Genomic DNA, 17,141 nt, shown 5'->3' with positions numbered 1-17,141 from the left:
TAATCAAGAAAAATTCTTAAATCTCAACTTGGGTTGGGGTTTACTTACTTGTTATGGAGAGACTTCACCAACTCTTCCTTTCACTTGGTTTGCTTGATTTTTCTATTCTTAACCAAAAGAACAAAAACCCTCAAACTCAAATATATACAAAACTCACAAGCTATCACAACCAAAGCAAGAATCCTTACCTTAGGAAACCTTAGGGGATTTTCTACCCCAATTCACTTCAAAAAACCCTGGGACTCCGTGTAAAAAAGAAAGGGAGTTGAGAGGAAACAGAATGGAGAGGTTGCGTTTTTTAGAAGAAGAATGAGGGGTTTTAACTCTTAATTCCTTTTAATGAAATTATACACAATCATTCCCATTTTGCCCTTACTTTCTTTGGAATTCCATCTATATCCTTTGATTCATTACAAACTCACCCCCCATATCAACATATTCTCCATGAAAAATCCTTACAATTACTCCCACTTTTTTGCTAATTAGGGGTAGAATGGTCAAATGCCCTTAGGAAGAAAATATCTAAAACTAACAAACATTAATCGGCTGTCGCCGCGGCGAAACTGCCCAGAGAGTTTCCCCGTGTGGTTCAAACATCTTCGCCGCGGCGAAGATTCTCCTTCGCCCGGCGAAGCTTTGCACACTGAACTTCTTCTATTTTCAACCAATTTCAGGGCAGCATTCAACACACACTCAATCAAAACAATTACCAAAACCCAAACTCAAATAAGAGCGGAAGAGGAAACAATAACGAAGTATCTCATGTGGGGCGTTACAGGATACTTATCAAAAGTTCCTGTGATGCTGATAGCGTTCTGCTTGATGTTAGCATCGATGACACACTATGCTGCAAAAGCAGCAGGAGATATGGATGCTTTCCATTATTCTACATCTCAAGGAGCTTTACGAATCAAATGCTCGACATGAGAGGTACAAGGTGTCGAAAGCACTGTTTGGGAGTTGTCTAACTGAGGGAGCCCAAGTTGGTCCTCATGTGCTCAAGATGATCGAGCACATAGAGAGGCTTGAGACTTTCGGATGTGGCTTGGATGCAGAATTACAAATGGATTTAATTCTGCAATCTTGCCGACTCTTATGCTCGTTCATAATGAATTTCAATATGAACACGATGGAGAAAACCTGTCAGAGCTTCGAACATGCTTAGGACTGCAGAGCAGGACTTGAAAAAGTCCAAGCTGTTTTGCTGGTTGCTGCCATAACCAAAGGGTTATGGCAAGGGTAAGGCCAAGGCCAAACCCAAGCCCAAGCCTAAAAGACAGGTTGCTCTTGGACCTGAGAGTGGCATAGGGAAGGGTAAGGTAGTTGCTTCTTTTGTGGCAAGCCTGGCCACTGGAGGAAACACTGCAAGGCTTTCCTGCAAGCAAGAAGAAGAAGTTAGAGGCTACGACTTCAGGTGTTTTTGATTGAGATTAACTTCTCTCCTCAACATCTTGGGTCATTGACACAGGATGTGGTACTCATATGTACTGATGTGCAGGGTCTAAGCAGAGTAGAGTGCTAGCCAAGGGAGAGGTGGACCTCGATTGGAAATGGAGCACATGTGGCTGCATTGGCTGTAGGGACTTATTGTTTATCTTTGCCTACGGGCATTATTGGAACTACATAATTGTTATCATGTACCTTCTATTTCTAGAAATATTATTTCAGTATCCGCTTGGATAATATGGAGTATCATTTTGAGATATCTAATGGGTTGTTGTCCTTTAGTTTGATGGTATTCTATTTGGAATTGCAAGGTTATATAATGGTTATATGTTCTTGATTTAAACAATAAAGATATCTCAATATTGAAACCAAGAAAGCTAAACATAGCGATCAAAACCAAACATATCTCTGGCATTGTAGATTGTGTCATGTTAATAGACTCGCATTGCAAAACTTCAAAGGGTGGAGTTTTGGCCCCTTTGACTTCCAGTCTTTTGAGGTATGCGAGTCATGCCTTTTGGGCAAGATGACCAAGTCTCCTTTCACAGGACAAAGTGAAAGGGCTACTGAACTGTTAGGCATATCCATAGTGATGTTGTGGTCCACTAACAGTTGAAGACGAGGTGGATTATCATATTTCATCACATTTACTGATGATTTCAGTAGAATGGTTATGTCTACCATATGAGACATAAATCTGAAGCCTTTGATAAATTCAAGGAATTCAGGAATGAAGTACAAAATATGTTGGGCAAAAGTATTAAAGCTCTTCGGTTGGATCGAGGAGGTGAATACTTAAGCTCAGGGTTTTCAGAGTACCTGAAGGAATGTGGGATAGTATCACAACTCACCCCCTTATACACCCAACAAAATGGAGTGTCAGAAAGAGGAATAGGACCTTACTTGACATGGTTAGGTCCATGATGAGGTTAGGTGTTTACCTGCATCGTTTTGGGGTTATGCCCTAGAGACTGCGACTCACGTTTTGAACCGTGTGCCGTCAAAGTCTGTAGATAGACTCCGTGAGCTATGGAGTGGGGGAAAGCCCAACTGTCTATCTAAGGATTTGGGGTTGCGAAGCTTATGTTAAGAAATTGACTTCGAACAAGCTGGGCCCAAAATTCTGTATGTATATTTGTGGGGTATCCAAAGGAGACCAAAGGATACTATTTCTACCACCCGAAGAGCGAAAATTTTTGTTGCCGATCTGGTGTCTTCCTAGAAAAGGAATATTTTCTAAGAAGTACTATGTGGAGAAAAGTAGAACTCGATGAAGTTCTAGAACCACAAGGTATACTAGACGAAGGACAGGTGATGTGCCACAAGAAGTGGTTGAGCATCATAAGGAGGTTACTCCATAACTTGTGGATCAAAGTGAACTACCTCAAGCAGCACAGAAGCTACGTAGATCTGGGAGAGTACGCCATGAGCCGAGAGATACGGTTATCTCGTGCATCAACATGGTGATGTATGGTCTACCAAGACGATGAACCCAGAACCTACGAAGACGCTATACGGATCCAGATTCCGTTAAATGGCTTGAAGCCATGAAATCTGAGAGGACTCCATGTACCAGAACCAAGTGGTCTCTGGTGGAACCACCTGAAGGGGTAAAACGCATAGGGTGTAAATGGGTCTTCAAGAAGAAGACTGACATGGATGGCAACGTACATACTTATAAAGCACGACTGGTTGCCAAAGGTTTCAAACAAATTCATGGCATGACTATGAAGAAACCTTTCGCCGCGTTGCCATGATTAAATCCATCCGGATTATGCTTGCAATTGCTGCATATCATGACTATGAGATTTTGCAAATGGATGTCAAAACTGCTTCCTGAACGGAAACCTTGAGGAGGAGTGTATATGACAAAAACTGATGGTTTCGTTCTTGATAGTCAAGTAATAAGGTATGCAAGTTGCGAGATCCATTTATGACTCAAGCAAGTTCAAGGAGCTGGAACATTGTTTTGATGAAGTCGTAAAAGAATTCGGTTTTATTAGAACGAAGATGAGCCCTGTGTTACAAGAAAGTGAGTGGGAGCGCAGTAGCATTCCTAGTGTGTATGTCGATGACATACTTCTGATCGGGAATGATATACCGAACTTGCAGCGGTAAAGACTTGGTTATCCAAGTGCTCTCCATGAAGGACTTAGGGGAAGCGGCCTACATCCTTGGTATAAAGATCTCATCGTGATAGATCGCGTAGGTTGCTTGGCCTAAGTCAGAGTGCATATATTGACAAAGTACTGAAACGATTCAGTATGAAGAATCCAAGAAAGGATTTTTCCGATGTCACATGGGGTGTTATCTCTCTAAGGAATTGTGTCCCAAAACACAAGATGAGAGAGATAGGATGAAGAGGATCCATATGCATCAGCAAGAGGCTCATGTATGCCATGCTATGTACTCGGATTGAGTTCATGTGCCTTGAGCAGTAGTAGATATCATCGGATCCAGGTGAGCGTCACTGGATGGCTGTCAAGAATATCTTAAGTACCTGAAGAGGAATAAGATATGTTCTTGGTTTATGGAGGGAAGATGAGCTCACTGTAAGAAGATACAGTGATGCTAGTTTCCAAACAGACAAAGTGATTATCGACGCAATCAGGGTTTGTATTTGTCTTAATGGCGGTGCAGTGAGCTGGAAGAGCCCAAGCAAAGCACTGTAGCGGATTCTACAATAGAGGCTGAGTATATTGCATTGTCGGATGGGCCAAGGAGGCAGTCTGGATTAGAAAGTCATTTACTGAACTTGTGGGTTCCTACGATTGTTGATCCTATAGACATCTATTGTGACAACAATGGAGCAATTGCTCAAGCCAGGGAACCAAGGTCTCATCAGAAATCAGACACATACTCAGAGGATTCCATCTAGAGAGATAGTTGGAGAGAGAGACGTGCAGATTAGTTAAGTGCATACTGAGACAATCTCGCAGATCACTAACAAAGCCTCTGGCAGCAGAAGCATGACAGGCACTTGAGATCATTTGGTATTAAATACATGAATGGTTGGTATAGTGCAAGTGGGAGATTGTTAGAGGAGATGCCCAGAGCCAATCAATTATTGAGAATTGACTCTTTGTAAATATGTTCATTAATCAATAAAAGGCATTTTATTCTATATCGCGTAAATCATTATATTGCAATATGTATTGATATTGTCTTAGAATGGTAGAGCCGTGATGAGGGTATCAAGTGTTTCAAATCTTGATAGTGAGAACCTTATGAGCACATATGGTGGCCATTCTAGAAACGTCCGTAGCCCCAGTATTATTTGAACTAAGGGCACAGATAATACGATAAGGCTGTCATAGTGTTGAACGACCCTGTCGAAAGGCAGTGACTGATCTCACTTGTCAAGGTTGTTTGGTGACAACCTAGTGCAAAACATGGGGGTTTGTTGTAGGCGATTACACCACAGCAAGTTCACTAGACTGACCACCAGAGGATTCATATGGATGGTAACCCAGTGTCTATGGAACAAACCTCTAACGAATGGTGGTGCATGTATCCTTAGACTTGAGATCACGGACGAGCGCTTGTGCACCGATTGGTGTAGTTTGACACTAGCTAACGCAGTTCTTTTCAGAGCTGTCATACGGTGGTGATTGGCTGCATCAAGGAGTGTATCAAGACTATGGTGGATTGACAGAGGATTTATCACTCTGGGTACGGGAGAAAGTTATCCCACGGCGCAATTCAGTTATGGCAATTGCACTAAAACTGTGGCCACAGTGGGATTGAGTTTTTGCTTTATCCAGTTTATAATACGGGTCATTGGTCCAGAAACTGAATAAATAATATGAGAGTAACCGAAGGTTGACACTATTTCTATGCTTCATCTGTCGAGAAACGTATGATGAAAGGATCGAATTGCACGGTAACCATATTGTTGACAGGTAGTAATTTGCTGAATCCGAATCATCGGGTGGCCATGATGCCTGCTAGGGGCCAATCTTGGTCTGTGGTATTAGTGAGACGATAATTGGTGTTAATCGCAATAACTACATGCCGATATGATGAGGAGCCTAAGGGTCACAACATAGAAGACAAATTAAGATGCAAGAAGAAAGAAGGGCATTTTCGTCTTTTAAGGCGAAAGGGTATTTTGGTAATTTCACAGTGCAATTAAATTGCTGAGGTCGTAGCCTTTTAATTTGTTAGAAAAATTAAATAAGTGAAATTACGTTTAAATATGTGTTCGCACATATTTAAATATATTATCATATTTAAATGTAATATATAATATATATATATATATATATATATATATATATATATATAATCATTATCTCATAAAATCAATTAATATATAATATATATAATATATTTAAATATATATATTAATTGATTTTAATGAGATAAGATGGAAATTAAAATAAATCAAATTGGGTGTGTTGGCAACATGGGGCGTTGGGTTCGAGCCAAGCCTATTCCGTATGGGATTAGGGCAAATTGTTTTTTAATATAAAAGGAAAAGTGTGTGATTTTTTTTAATGAATGTTTTTCTTTGTAAAACCAAACCAAACAGCCGCCCTATTTGTTCCCCACGGCAGTACCACAAGTGCCTAAAATCAAATCAATGATTTTGTTTCTTCTAATCTGAAGCCAAAGAGGATCTAGCAAATCCCTCTTTGGTTCTTTTAAGATTGTCTTTTGTGGGACTACGCAGGGTCGATCCTACACTTGGATCGGTAGCAAAACGTTCGTCGACAAATTTGCAGGAGGCCTTCAACGTGCGTTTGTTTCTCTTAACTCATGTTGAATATTTATGCAGATTTTATTTAATATAAATTGTTAAGATCATACCCTTGATCTTGGCTCATGTAAACGATCCTGTATATTATATTTTTCCGTTTTCGCTGCATATACGGGACCGTTTACTAACATAAACATGAATGGACAAGGAATTGCAAGTCCTAACACACTTTCTATTTCGGTTAAATTGAAGAAATTCACTCCAAGTCCTAAATCACTTGGTTTGTGGAATGTGGGGAGCTATGAAGACCACTTGGCCCAAGCAAGTTCAAAGAAAGAGAAAAGTCCAAACATTTCAGCCCAAGTCACTCCAAGTCCAAGCACAACAAGGGAGGCTCAAGTCCACCAAAAAAGAAGCCCAAATGTTCAAAGTGTCAAATTCGGCCCAATTTGCATTACAAAGGGGAAAGTCCACATGACCCCTTATTGGATCCATTTTCATGATTTTAAAGGCCCAAATTCTTACACCCCTATTAGTAGACTTAGTTAGGACATTGATTAGCTTTTGATCTAATGGAAGCAAGCTTTGACAACTAATGGGGTGGTTAAAGACATAGATCCTAGAATTAGGGAATTGTGTCTCTTTTGCATTAAATAGGCATGGCCTTGTTTTTTGAATGAATGGCTTGTAATATTTAGCTAATTTTATTTCATTTTCTTGTATTTGTAATTTACTTTTTTATCCTTGTATTTTCCTATATGAGGGTAACTATTCCATTGTATCACTTGGTTTTGAAATATATGAAAATTGGTTTATCCATTTGAGAGAACTTTTGTGTTCTTTGATTGTGCATTCTTTATCCATGTCTTGGCAAAGGGATTTGGTGGTGAATCAATTCAAGTTGGTGGAACAATCCTTTAGACTTGAAGTGTTTCTACTTGTCTTGGTCCAAAATTACAAGTAAGTGTGAGATTGTTCTTGTTTTGTGTTTGGTCGAATTTTAACTTGGATTTATGGCATGTGTTGTTGAATTGATTGGATTTGGATAAAAAAACCAATGCACTTTTGTCCCCATTATTGAATCTGATTCAATAATAATATTTAATAAGTCTTTATTACCCTTGCTTAGTGCTAGCTATCCATGGATAATCATTTCTCACCAATACATTAATTCGAATGTAACTGTTTACGTTTGAACATCATTAATCTGATCAATTATATGTATTACTCTCTCTCCTTGAGCTTGGTTTTATGTGAGATCATTTTGGTTTACTATGATCTAGCCATGGGCCCAATATCGAATTTTGATATGTTTCATTGTAACTACTTATAATCGAAACTCCCACTGATTATGGTAGATGTCTAACAATGTTCCATAACCCCTAAACCACAATAAAGTGTAAACTCCAATGAACCCTTTCTGATCGTACGAACCATGTAGTAAAATCCTTCCATCATCTAATCCCGATTAAGAATGGTGTAACATCTTCTGAAAACTAGTACAATGCATGCATAATAACAATATAAAATTGGGCCCCAAAAATTTCTTTTCATTATAATTCATATGTCTTTTATACACAAAGAGTACTGTTTACAAAAATGCATTTTAAAAAGACAAAACAGGGGAAACAGTGTAGCTATTTCTCTTCGCTTGCCGACGCCCCTCCGACTGCATCATCACCTAGATCCTGCATCCACAAAGGAAAATAACGGGGTGAGCACAAAATAATGCTCAGTAAGTAAAACCCTCTATCTGTCTGTCCCCGTATGTATAACTCTTAATTCTTTCCTTATACTGTTTCTGATTCTATCTCTGTTTCTACTAAACATCATGGCCTCATCTTACCGGAGGTACGGCCGGATGGCGTTCACACAGCACCATCTCACTCTTCATGACTATCGGGTGGAATTCACACAGTACCAACCCGTTCTTAGTGACTACCGAGTGGGGATCACAAAGCACCTACTCGGTTTTCCTAACTATCGGGTGGAGACCACCTAGCACCTACCCGTTTCTCATGACTTTTGGGTAACGATCACCAAGCATTAACCCGTCTCTAGTCACTGTCGGGTGATGATCACAAAGCATCAACCCACTTCTACTAAATGTTGGATGATGGTCACAAAGCATCAACCCACTTATCTAACAACTAACCGGGTAGTGGTCACAAAGCATCTACCCATTTCTACTACTCATCGGGTGACGATCACAAAGCATCGACCCATCTCTAAGGGCTATTCGGGTGGTGATCACAAAGCATCAACCCGATTCCCATAACTGTCGGATGATGATCACAAAGCATCAACCCAACTATACTACTCTTCTAATTCACTCTATTCTAACATTCTTCAATTCTCTCTACCCTTAAGGTAGTTGTACCCACCAAGCTCTCTACTCATAGGGTAATTGCATACACAATTTTCCTACACTTTCTTAGGTCACTTTTCAATGCACAATTAGTGCCTATGGATGGTTCATCACCACCAATGCACTTATGAAATGCCAACATGCAATGTTGCAAGAATTAAGGTTCATTACTCATACTCAAACCTCTATTAGGCATTTCATCAAACAACTCAAGTGCACTATAAAACTCTACTATAGCAATGATTCTAAAACTTTTTCTAACCATCCAAAATGGGGAGAAACCCCTTCACATAACCATAAAACCTGTCAAATAAAACACTTCCAAAAAGGGATCCACAATACCCCTTCAATTCCATCTCAAACTACCTTTCCAACCCACAACTCATTTCTTATATTTGAAAGGTATAAACAATCACAAGGCATAGAAATCTCTATTTAAGCCTCCATACATGGCATATCACATGTATATCACATACATACATCATTTCTATCAAAACCCTAATCAAGAAAATTCTTAAATCTCAACTTGGGTTGGGATTTACTTACCTTGTTATGGAGAGACTTCACCAACTCTTCCTTTCACTTGGTTTGCTTGACTTTTTCTCTACTCTTAACCAAAAGAACAAAAACCCTCAAACTTCAATATAAACTAAAACTCACAAATCACACAACTTAAGTAGGAATCCTTACCTTAGGAAGCCTTAGGTTGATTTTCTACCCCAAATCACTTCAAAAACCCCTTGGAACTCCTTGATCAAAAGAAAGAAAAGTTGAGAGGAGTAAGGATGGAGAGTTGCGTTTTTGAGAAGAAGAATGAGGGGTTTGCTAACTCTTAATTCCTTTTAATGAAATTTATACCCAATCATTCCCATTTTGCCCTTACTCTTCTTTGGGAATTCCATCTATATCCTTTGATTCATTACAAACTCACCCCCATATCAACATATTCTCCATGAAAAATCCTTACAATTAACTCCCCACTTTTCCTGCTAATTAGGGGTAGAATGGTCAATTTGCCCTTAGGGAAGAAAATATCTAAAACTCAACAAACATTTTAAACGGTCTGTCGTCGCGGCGAAGAAACTTCTGTCGCCGCGGCGAAACTGTCCAGAGAGTTTCCCCGTGGTTTCAACACATCTTCGCCGCGGCGAAGATTATCCTTCGCCCTGGCGAAGCTTGGCACACTAAACTTCTTCTATTTTCAACCAATTTCAGGGCAAACATTCAACACAACATTCAATCAAACAATATTACCAAAACCAACTCAATTAAGAGCGAAAGAAGCAACAATAACTACGTACCTCATGTGGGGCGTTACAAATGGTTCATGGTATGTCGAAACCCTTAACTTAATCTTTAATCGAATTGTCTATCGATACAATGGAACTCATCAACATGAAACTAATTTTCATCTAACATTCATTATACTCTGGCTAGAGATTTCCCTTTTCCAATGTTTATTGACATTTTTCTGGGAACTCGAGATTGGATTGTTTTGAGTTAACGGATCCCATCTTGACCATACTTGTCCTTGCACATGAATAACATATGACCAAACTGTCTTATTACACAAGACATGACTAGTCTCACGTTTATACATATATGAACCATATGCATCCTATGTTGAATCCAACATGATGTTTGAGGTCTAAGGATCAGTGGTACACTAGCACGATCCTACAATTCATCATTAACCACATTCTAAACATCCATGTGATTCATCGTAATCGGTCGTATTCGATAAACGGTTCACTAACCTTTTATCCATGCGAATGCCTTAGTGACATACCTTTTATAATCACCCACACTAATATCATCACATGATATTCAATGGAGACATTCGGCATGCCTACAATGCAATGTTATTGCGTAATTAACATTACTTGCGTAGGGAATTCTTCGATGATTTGATCTCCTAAAGATTCGTGTTATCCAGACATTTCACATGCAATATTAAATATAATATAAATGAAGCAGTAAATCAACATGTGAAATAAGATCACTTTCTTTTATTCATAATACATTTACAAGATATAATGTCTTAAAACCGACAACACGATTGGTTCCTAGGGCATACACTAACAAAATTTCCACTTGCACTAGAGCCAATCGCTGTGGTATCTAATACCCATCTTCTCAAGATGATAGTCCAACTACTTCTGTGTCATCGCTTTAGTGAGTGGGTTAGCTACATTCTCTGCTGAAGGTGTTTTCTGAACCAAAATTCCTCTAGCTCCAATGAATTCTATCGAAATGTAATATTTACGTTAAATATGTTTTGACTTCTGGTGTGCCCTTGGCTTTTTTGCTTGTGCAATAGCACCAGTATTGTCATAGTACAAGGTTATTGGATAAACCATGTTTGGAACCACACCAAGTTCAGCCATGAACTTGCACATCCAGACAGCTTCCTTTGTTGCTTCTGAAGCGGCAATGTATTTAGCTTCTGTAGTGGAATTGCAGTGGTCGACTGCTTAGAACTCTTCCAACTGACTACTCCTCCACTACATATGAAAATGAACTCGGAGCTAGACTTTTGATCATCCATATTTGATTGAAAATCAGAATCATAGTATCCTTCAATTTTCAACTCTGAATGTCATGACTCTATCTAGCTAGTATACTTGAAAAATATAATACATTATAAACACATAAACATATTAGTAAAAGATAATGGGCCCGAAAATTTCTTTACTTTATATATAAAATTCTTTACATTAACAAAAGTCTCGTGTACATAAGCTCAAAAATAGTAGACAGTGGTGCCATTTCCTTCCGCCTCTCGACGTCCATCGGACCGCTTTTTACCTATTTCCTACAAAAACAAAGAAATCAATAGAGTGAGCACTAATGGCTCAATAAGTAAATCTACTAAACTAGCCTTTTCTATTTGTTGCTCACATTCTAATTTCTTTCCTTACATTACTCTATTCTTATCTCTCTGTTCTTTCTTTCTTTCTAATTCTCAATTCTTCTTCTTTCTTTCTTTCTAATTTCTCACTACTCATGGTAGTAGGCATAATGCCATGCATAAGTGTGATGCACATGCACAAATGCAAGAAATGCACATTTTCTTTTCAGTTTTCTATTCTTTCTTTCTTTCTTTCTATACTTTCTCTTCTTTCTTTTCTTCTCTTATGCTTTCTTATTCTTATTCTTCCTTATTCTTTGTCGATTGGACTAGGTTGAGGCACGGATTCGGAACCCTGGCCGTGTGAGTGTATTCTTCTTTCTTGGGTACAGCCCTCATCCATATGCACTCTTACGAGCTATACCAATTCTTTTTCTTATTCTTAGGCCACTCACTGGAGGCGGCATGCATGCGGGGAAATTCTTCTTGTCACTCACGGGTTCCCCATCGCAACAACCTATTCTTTGCTTCTTTTAGAGCATTCTTTAATAACTTTACTTTCTTTCTCTTTATTCTTTAAGTTCTAGTACACATGTATATGCATGTATGTAGATGGCTTATGCTCATTATTCTTTCTAATTGCAAATGTTTAAATGCAAGGATGTCATGTAGCATAAAAATAAGTTTCTCTCTACCATCTTCTCATATCAATTCATAAATGAACAAAACTCATGCATACACTTCTCTTAGACATTTCTTCAAACATATTGCATGCATAATTAAATTCTAATTTGGCTATAATTCTATCTCTTTCTCAAGTCACCGATATTTGGAGTAAAACTCCATTAAATAATTACTAGACCTATCCAAAACAATACACTCCCAGAAATTCTACTCAACTCTTTCTAACTTCAACCAAACTTCAATTAATCATCATACAACCAAAACCACTTCTCATGGATAAATTCTACTAATCAATAATCATCAAACTCATCAATAATTCATCAATTTCATCAACAGTTCTCAAAATCATAGGCATATACACATATGTAAAATCTCTACACCCTTGATTTCTCAAATCATAACTTGGGTTGGATTTACTTACTTGTGCTTGAGTTATTCCACTAGAATCTCTCTTTCTTTGGTAGACTTGTTCTTTCTCTAAAACCTAAGCATAAACACTATAAGAATTCAACACCTTAAAAAATTAATCTCACTTCTATTGCAAGAATTCTTACCTTTGGGTGCTTAGAATCAAATCTCTACCAAAATCCATCCAAAAGCCCTCTAAAATCCCTTGGAATTTTGATGAAGAGATGAGAGAAATCTAGAGCGGAAGTGGCATGAGAGGAAGTAGAGAATGATAGGGTCTTTGTGCTTGAACCCTTAATATCTCATATTAATAGGCATACTTTCCCATTTTGCCCTTACACTTTATAGAAAATTCCATCTTTGGCCCTTAGTCATTTACACAAATGCCCTTACCTTCATTACATTCTCCATCAAATTTCCTTATTTTTCACTCCCCACATTTTCAACTAATTAGGGGTAGAATGGTCATTTTGCCCATAAGGTAGATTTCTCTAGAATTTTCTCAAAATTCTAGCCAGCTCTTTGCCTCGGTGAAAAAATCCAGAGAGTTCTTCGCCTCGGCAAAGTCTAAAATTTTTGACACAAATTTGGGCAAAAAGTTCATTACCGCGGCGAAGTTTGTAAATGTCGATTTTTCAATCTTTCTCCCTGAAATAAGCAAAACTAAGGGCATAAATGCATAAATAAGTTATGTACCTCAATGTGGGCGTTACACTAAACCTCCATAACTTAGTATTAGATCCTTAGTTCTTCTTAAGTACTTAAAGTTCGTCTTAACCACTGACCAATGTTTCTCCCTGAGTCGGATTGATATTTGCTTATAACACTCACAACATATGCTATATCAGGCATAGTACATAACATAGCATACATGAGACTACCTATGGCTGAAGCATGGGTATCCCAAGTTGGTGTGCTGTCGTAGGCACCCAGAATTAAAACCTAAAAACACATGTAATAGTGTGAGTCATGGTCATTCCCATAGAGAGTGTCTAGCCGAATGTTTTGTTATGTGAACAAGGCTGAGGGGGTTTTTTAGTAAAACAAAAACTTTTGTAGGAAAACAAAATAATTCAAATCGAATTCAATCAAAATAACGAACTTGGTCTCCGTCAACATCCACCCTCGGAATCTTACAACTGATCATTGATGCAAAAAAAATAGATCAATTCTTACTTTGAATATTCACCGTTAGAACTATTTTCCTATCTCTCCTTAATTGTAATTAATTAGGAAACAAGCGATCTTAATTAATCTTACCACTAAACAACCCTAGACAAGTGCTCAAGATTTAATCTAGTGGCAGCCTTAAGAATTAGAGAAATCGATGAAGCTAAACAACACAAACACAAGCGTTGCAACAAATAATACACTAGTAGGCCTCCCAGTAATTAAATGCATCAATCATGAAGATATGCACAGAATAACATTCAATACTCAAACACGAAAATTGAACACTAAAAAAAAATAGAGTAGATCTTACAGTTGGTTGATTCCGAGGTCTTCGTGTCCTTCGACCAAGTTAAAAAAATCAGCCACTCATGGCCATCACGAAAAATACCAAAGAGAAAATTTCCAGAAGAGAGCCAAGAGAGACGTCCCTGATACTGGTCTAATCCCCCTCTCTTTAACAAATCCAATTCAAGTTTTTTAAATCCACTCAATCTCCTCAAATATTCTAATATCCTAAAATCATTTATCCTAATCTGATTCTAATTAATTGAAAATGCAATAAAGTCCTAAAATAAAAATAGGAAAGTGGCATGTCCAGCTGTAACTTGTGTGCCACATGTATTCAAATCTTCCAATAATAAACTGCCTCTTGGACTTGCATTACAAGGCGGAATGTTCCAGAACATCGGCAGTGCAGATACGTCAACTTCAAGCCCGATTACAGCCTTGATGCAGCAAGTATCTCTCCAAACTCAAAACATTAAAGTTTTAGATCTATTTCTTATTGTTCCACAAAATTTTGAATCATCTCAATCGGAGCTCGGATGAGAGAGTTATGCCCAGATTACGAAACAATGTCGACATTGTCCGAATTCACTTAATTAGTTCCATTTTGCAATTAACGCCTCCATTTGCATCCTAAATCAAAATAGAATAATAATGAGTACATTTTAGGCAAAAAATAAGTATAAAATACTAGACATTAAGGGGGGTAAATATGACATTTTACATTCTCATCACACGCATTTGCTCGCGCTCCTGATCAGTCTTTGGACTCATATCTTTTGAACGATGAATTCTGTGACTGCAAGGCAAAATTCCCCTTTTGGAGTCTTGCATGTCAAACCATTTCAACATCTTTTCTATGTACATCCTCTGGGATAAGCCTATTAATCCTTTTGTTCTGATCTCTATAGATACGAATTCCTAGGATATAGGTTGCTTCTTCTAAGTCTTTCATGGAGAAAATTCCGGATAACCACAACTTAATTTCAGTCATCATCCCAATGTCATTTCCCATCAATAGTATGTCATCTACATATAGTATGAGAAATATGATTGCATGATCCTTTGTCCATTTATAAACATAGGGTTCATCCATATTCTTTATAAAACCAAACATTTTGATTGTTTCATCAAATTGGATGTTCCAGCTTCTTGAAGCTTGTTTTAACCCGTAAATGGATTTATGCAGCTTGCACACTTTATTTCTTTCAGAACTGGATACAAAACCTACAGGTTGTTGCATGTAGATATTTTCCTTAATAAATCCATTGAGGAATGCTGTTTTGACATCCATCTGCCATAACTCATAATCATAGTATACAGCTATGGCTAGCATAATTCTGATTGATTTAGGCATAGTGACTAGTGAGAAAGTTTCCTCATAATCCAACCCTTGTTTCTGAGTATAACCTTTTATTGAGTGTTGGAAATGCAGATTTATTTAGTGATTTAGGGTGAAACTATAAGGAATTTAAGGTTTAGTGCATGATTTGTTATCTTCCAAAATCACGGGTGTTGTGTGTGTTTTCAGGTATTCAGGTGCAAAAAAAAAAAAAAAATGGATTATTTGTGCTTGTGTTGGTGTTTAGACATCCTGGATCCATCAAGTGTGGATAAATCAAGGCGAGCGGAAAAAGAGTTAAATTTTGCATTTGAGTCGCAACACACTTTTCTGAGCCGCAGCGTGATGATGGCGAAACTAATTTTGAGCTGTAGCATGTTAGTAAACGGTCCCGTATACGCAGCGGAAACAAAAAAATATAATATAACAGGATCGTTTACATGAGCCAAGATCAAGGGTATGATTTTCAATTTATATTAAATAAAAATCTGCATAATATTCAACATGAGTTAAGAGAAACAAATGCACGTTGAAGGCTCCTCCAAATTTGTCGACGAACATTTTGCTACCGATCCAAGGTGTAGGATCGAACCTGCATAGTCCACACGAAGACAATCTTAAAGGAACCAAAGAGGGATTTGCTGAGCCTCTTGGCTCAAGATTAAGAAGAAAAGAAAACAATGAATTGATTTCAGGTCAGATGTTACTGCCGTGGGAGAAGCAAAAGGGCTGCTGTGTGTATTGTGTTTTACAAAGAAAAACTCATCAATTCAAAATCACACACTTTTCCTTTATATTTAAAAACAATTTGCCCTAATCCCATACGGATAGGCTTGGGCTCCAACCCAAACGCCCCATGTTGCCAAAACACCCAATTTGATTTATTTTAATTTCCATCATTATCTCAATTAAAATCAATTATATTATATTTTTATATATTAACATTAACAATAATGTTAATATATTTAAATATGGTGAACACATATTTAAACGTAATTCACTTATCTAATTTTTCTAACAAATTAATAAAGGCTGCGACCTCAGCAAATTTAATTACACTGTGAAATTACCAAAATACCTTTCGCCTTAAAAGACGAAAACGCCCTTCTTTCTTTTGATCTTAAATTGTCTTATGTGTGTGACCCTTAGGCTCATCATATCGGCAGTGATAGTATGGGATAACACCAATTAATCGTCTTACTAATAAACAGACCAAGATTGGCCCCTAGCAAGGCATCATGGCCACCCGATAGGTTGGATTCAGCAAATTAGTACTCGTCAACGATATGGTTATGTGCAATTCGATCTTTCATCATACGTTTCTCTACGAGACGAAGGCATGAAAATAGTGTCAACCTTCGGTTACTCTCAATATTATTTATTCAGTTTCTGGACCAATGACCGTATTATAACTGGATAGAGCAACAACTCAATCCCACTGTGGCCACAATTTTAGTGTCATTGCCATATACTGAATTGCGCCGTGAGATAACTTTCTCCCATACCCGGGAGTGATAAATCTCTGTCAATCACCATAGTCTTGATACACTCCTTGATGCAGCCAATCACCACCGGATTGACAGCTCGGAAAAGAAATGTGTTAGGCTAGTGGCAAACCAACCAATCGGTACACAAGGCGCTCCGGTGATCTCAGTCTAAGGATCACATGCACACCATTCGTTACAGGATTTGTTCCATAGACACAGGGGTTACATCCATATGGAATCCTCTGGTGTGCAGTCCAGTGAACTTGCTATGGTGTAATCGCCTACAACAAGCACCCATGTGTTGCACCAGGTTGTCACCAAACAACCTTGACAAGTGAGATCAGTCACTGCCTTTGACAGGGTCGTTCAACACTAGAAGCCTTACCGTATTATCT

General features: G+C 38.1%; 1 pseudogene; it reads right to left on the bottom strand.

Moving 5' to 3' along the window:
* Positions 1-11,259: 11,259 nt before the first annotated feature.
* The window catches only part of LOC116124105, a 51,825-nt pseudogene continuing 45,943 nt past the window's right edge, over positions 11,260-17,141 (bottom strand).

This window comes from Pistacia vera, unplaced genomic scaffold, assembly GCF_008641045.1.
Source record: "Pistacia vera cultivar Batoury unplaced genomic scaffold, PisVer_v2 Contig1031, whole genome shotgun sequence".
Lineage (NCBI taxonomy): Eukaryota > Viridiplantae > Streptophyta > Magnoliopsida > Sapindales > Anacardiaceae > Pistacia > Pistacia vera.
The sequence above is the reverse complement of the archived record's forward strand: the minus strand, read 5'-3'. Positions and strand labels throughout refer to the sequence as shown.